At 46.2% G+C, this 5405-nt stretch overlaps 1 protein-coding gene across 1 annotated transcript in view; it reads right to left on the bottom strand.

Moving 5' to 3' along the window:
* Window positions 1–5202, bottom strand: part of Ino80 (INO80 complex ATPase subunit) — a 97504-nt gene extending 92302 nt beyond the window's left edge. The window contains exon 1 of the mRNA XM_021192643.2: window positions 4813–5202. The gene's annotated coding sequence lies outside the window, so the exon portion shown is untranslated. The remainder of the gene's footprint in view (window positions 1–4812) is intronic.
* Between the last annotated feature and the right edge of the window lie 203 nt (window positions 5203–5405).

The raw sequence follows: 5405 nt of genomic DNA on the forward strand, positions 1-5405 counted from the left end.
AAAAAAAAAAAAAAAAAAAAAAAAAAAAATCAAAATAAATACATTGATAATAAGTGGCTCAGAGGGTAAAAGTACTTACAGAACTCACTACATAACCCAGATTGACTTCAACCTTAGAACTTTTGATTCTGAGGCTAGAGAGATGGCTCAGCAGTTAGAGGCTGCTCCTCTAGAAGATCTGAGTTCAATTCCTTGCAACCACAAGGCAGCCCACAGATATACATGCAGGCAAAATACCAATGCACATGAAATAAGTTATTAAAGAAAAAAGTCCCAGCCCAGCAATCCCAGCGCTTGGGGAGAGTCAGCGGCCAGCCTAACTTACAGAGCAAGCTCCAGAGGCCAAGGCTACACAGAGAACTCTGTCCTGAGAACCAAAAACAAATTTTTTTTGGGGGGGTGTGTAATTCAGACAGGGTTTCTCCATGTAGCCCTGGCTGTCCTGGAACTCACTCTGTAGACCAGGCTGGCCTTGAACTCAGAAATCTGCCTGCCTCTGCCTCCCAAGTGCTGGGGTTAAAGACGTGCACCACGACGCCCGGCCCCAAAAACAAATTTTGTAAATGCTGGGCAGTGGTGGCACTTGTCTTTAATCCCAGTAGGCATATCTCTGAGTTTGAAGTCAATCTGGTCGACAGAGGGGGTTCCAGAACAGCCAGGGCTAAGCAGAGAAACCCTATCTCGAAAAACAAACAAACAAACAAACCTTTTCATTCTCTTTAGCTTTGGACTCCTATGTATTCAAATTATAAGCATGCACTGCCAGTGTTTTGGGTTGTTATGGTTGTTGTTATGTTGTTATTATTATTATTTTGGTTATTTTGGTGGCAGAGGGTGGTGCTAAGGATCAAATCCAGTGCCCTGAACATGTCCTCTATCACTAGGAGCACACCAGTCCAGAGAATTTTTTTCTACTCACATTCCCTATCATACAAAATCAAAAACAAAACTGTCCAAAACTGGTTTGAGAACTGGCTACATGGTTAAGGGGGCAATGACGCTTGCCTCCAAACCCTCAGGAACCCACATGGTAGGAAAAAAAAGAAGTCTCCCACAAGTTGTGTATATTGTTCTTTGACTTCCATACGTGTGATATGGCATGTACATAAAAATGCACATACTAAATAAAAGTAAGTGTGTGTGTGTTTATATTTATATTTAACTTGGTTTGAATTCTTTTCAAGATGTAGAGCAATAGTCCTCACCCTGTGGGACTATTCACAGGGGTTGCCTAAAGCCACCAGAAAATAGATATCTAAATTACAATTCATAACAGTAGCAAAACTACAGTTATGAAGTAGCAATGAAAATAACTTTATGGGGCTGAAGAGATGGCTCAGTGGTTAAGAGCACCAATTGCTCTTCCAGAGGTCCTGAGTTCAATTCCCAGCAACCACATGGTGGCTCACAACTATCTGTAATGGGGTCTGATATCCTCTCCTGGGGTGTCTGAAGATAGCTACAGTGTACTCATACATTAAAAAAATAGATAAAACACTCAAAAAGAAAATAACTTTATGATTGGGGTCACTTCAACAAAGACCCATATTAACGGGCTGAAGCACTAACAAGTTTGAGAACCACTGATACAAAGGAAAGAACACAGTAAACTAAAACAATGAAATTTAATCCCTTAAAAACAAAATTCATTTTAGAATACAGATACCAGTCAAGGTGGCTCAAAGCTGGGACTGCAGAAAATCTGAGGATGCCATGGTTCACACAGTAAGTTCCAACTCATCTTGGGCTACAACATTATGTGACCCTGTTTTACCCCCCCCTTACTCAAAAAGATATGCAGATTTTTCTAGGCACACACATCATTTACTGACAAAGATACAACTCTTGAGAAATGTGACCTTGAGCTCTGAGCTATTTCTGTTGTCATGTAAACATACAGTGGGCTTATACAAATGCTCGAGGTATGAACTACTCTATTCCTGGGCTATGTGGCAAAGACATGGTCCTATATGTTATTCCAAAATGTCACTCATGAATACATAGTGATTATTCAGTACCCTGGAGGCTGGTTCCAGTGCTGTTCTCTCAAATGATGCACTGTTTGACATCCACACACCTCCACATAGGTTAAGTCACCATCAGTTTATGTTTAAATGTGACACTAGATAAGCATGCTGAGAGTAGTTGTTTAGGGAATAGTAAGACGGGGGAAAAAAATTCTGATCAGAAGTTATAACCGGGCTGGAGAGATGGCTCAGTGGTTAAGAGCACCGACTGTTCTTCTGAAGGTCCTGAGTTCAAATCCCAGCAACCACATGGTGGCTTACAACCATCCATAACAAGATCTGATGCCCTCTTCTGGAGTGTCTGAAGATAGCTACAGTGTACTTACATATAATAAATAAATAAATCTTAAAAAAAAAAAAAAAAAAAATTAAAAAAAAAAAAAAAAAAAAAAGAAGTTATAACCACCACAGACCTAAGGACACAGCACAAAAGAGACAGATGCAAAGTGAATAGTGCTCAGACAAGTTCGAGGGAGAGCAGGATTTGCGAGCAGGTGAAGCAGTCCTCAACATAATTTGTCTACACACCACTGTTCATCAGAGTGCTGGGTCCAAAGCAAATTCAAGTTCTGCTTTTTGAAAAGTTTTGAAGGTTTTAGCCCAAAGTTGGATAACTAGAAAGATGCAAAAGCCAATGCAAAAAACCACCAATTTAACAATCTCAAATGGTTGTTTTATAGAATGAGGGTGCTTGAGAATTTCTAGCATAAAAGAAAACCAGATAGCCCATACCTTTATTATCCCATACTTTAATAGGAGGCAGAGACAAGAGAATTATGAATTCAAAACTACCCTGGCTCATAAAATACCAGAATGGGGGGGCTGGTGAGATGGCTCAGCAGGCAAGAGCACCCGACTGCTCTTCTGAAGGTCCTGAGTTCAAATCCCAGCAACCATATGGTGGCTCACAACCATCCGTAACAAGATCTGACTCCCTCTTCTGGAGTGTCTGAAGACAGCTACAGTGTACTTACATATAATAAAAAATAAATAAATAAATCTTAAAAAAAAAAACAGAATGGGGAGCTGAGACATTTCAGCATTAAAGAATGCTTAAGACCAAGGTTAGGTCCCTAGCACTCACATAATGGCTCACAACCACCTGTAACTCTAGTTCCAAGGGACCTGATGCTTTCTTCTAACTGGCCTCCATGTGCTCCAGAATACATATAAGTACATCATATACTCAGGCTCACATATATATACATAAATTTTTTTAAAAAGTAACAGCAATAAAAGAAAAGCAATGAAGTTTACACACTATATCATACATAAATCTTAAACATGTTACATGAAAGCGCTGGTAAAATGTGGGTACATATTTGAGCATCCCTTTAGGTAAGAGCATCCCTTTAGGTAAGACACCTGCTGGGCAGTGGTGCACATCCTTAACCCCAGGACTCAGGAAGCTTAGGTAGACTGATCCAGGGATTGCAGGGCGACCCACTCTACATAGTCATTTGCAGGCAGGACAGCTAGAGCTACATTATGAGACCCTGTCTCATTAATAAAAAAAAGAAGAAAAAATCTGAGACAGAAAATAGATTGTTACCAAATGCTGTGGAAAGAAGACAAAGTGATATTTAAGAAGCTTCTATACCGTCTTTTAAAGTCAATGTTAAATGGTGTTGAGAGTTGTACAGCTCTGCATATACTGAAATTTTCTGAATTGTGCCTGATTCACTTGAACTGCAATCCTATCTGATAAAGATGTTACTCCTTCGGGGGAAAAAAAGCCAGAGATGGGAGTGCAGTTATAATCTTAGCACCATGGACGCTAAGGCAGGAGGATATCAAGTTCCCGGCCATTAGGCCAAAAACAGAAAAACAAACAGGAAAAAGAAGAAGGGGAGGGGGGAAAAATAGACAAGACCGGAAGGAAGGAAGCATCAATGACCCACAGTGAAAATTAGGAATGTAAATCACGGATCACTAACTGGGAAAACTAAGCTGATCACCAGCGATGTTTTAAGGAGTTCAACCTCCAAATTCCTTCCCGATTCCTAAGAAGTACAAGAATGTAAATCAGAGACTCCTGAGCACAGTTGGTTCTTAACTAAAATAGTTAAACGCCTTCTTCGGCAATATCCAACTTCTAAACTGTAGGGGGCTTCCATCCTCCGTGATTACGGAAGTAGTACTTTTCATCAGCAAGCTCAAGAAGGAATTGTCAAAGTAAGATGACACTTTCTTAGATGCACTGCAAAAGCCTCAAAAACCCAAAAGTGGTGTCACAGACACATTTCTAAGTCTGTGCACGTGTCAGCCTGTCCCCGTCTAACACCAACTACCAACTTGCATCATTCGCCCAGATCGTGGCTCGCTCCCCATGAACTGATACTCCAGCCAGTCCATAGATCTCGTTCGTTTCAATTGACAGGTAGAACCCTCGCCCGGTTCCTGGTCCAGCCCGACCAGCCTCCGCCCTGCCCCTCCCCACTCCCAAACCCACACACGTGTTAGACCGACACCGCCCCACCGGGTCCCACGTGCACCTGGCCTAACACTCCCCACGTGTGGGTGCTCCACGGGCTTCCTCGGGTGGCCGAGGTCACCCATGACCCCGGAGAGCCAGAGGTACGCGACGGGAAAGCCGAGGCCCAGGTCTCTGAGGTCCCAACCCTACGGGGAGTGTCCACACCCATCCTCGCTAACCCCAACAAACCCCAGGGCCGGGGGCGACGGCCCCTTTAAGAAGCGGCCCAGTCGTCGCCCGCAGAGAGGGGCGCACAGGGGCCTACACGACACCCCCTCCGTCCACCCGCCCACGTCTCCTCAACCTCACCTCGGGCCGAGGGGCCCCGCCGCCGCGGCGGCGGCGGAGGGGGGGCGGGGTGCGGGCGGGGTCCGGAGGGGGGGGTCGCCCCGCCGACTGTGGAGCCGCGCTTCGCTCTCCGAGGCGGAGGGACGGTGACCGCGTTGGACGGGAACGCTCCTAGCTCGCTCCCTCGGCGGCTCCTGGGACCCCAAGATGGCGGCGGCGCTGAGGCGGCTGCGGGCGCTGGGCCGGCGGCGGCGGCGGCCACTTTCACTCACTGAGAGGAGCGGAGCAGGGACACGGGGAGCCATGGCGGGGGGGAGGAGAGGCGCCATAGCCAGGCCAGAACAATCGAGCAGGTACTCGGCTGGCTTAGCCCTGCCCCGCCCACGCCCCCTGCTAGTCGCTAGCCCGTGTCCGCCGACCGTGCCGCTACGGTCGGCCTCGTGCAGCTTGTACCCCGCCGCTGCCGCCCGACGCCCCGCGCGGACCGGGGTTCTGGGGGAGACCCTCATCTATACTATCTGAGTGCAGATTGGTCGGGGCTGGGACTGGCGAAGATTGCCGAAAGGCGACGGGGAGGAGGAGGAGGATGTCATCGCTAGAGTGAGCAAGCAGAT

This window comes from Mus pahari, chromosome 3 (assembly GCF_900095145.1).
Source record: "Mus pahari chromosome 3, PAHARI_EIJ_v1.1, whole genome shotgun sequence".
In the NCBI taxonomy this organism is placed as follows: domain Eukaryota; kingdom Metazoa; phylum Chordata; class Mammalia; order Rodentia; family Muridae; genus Mus; species Mus pahari.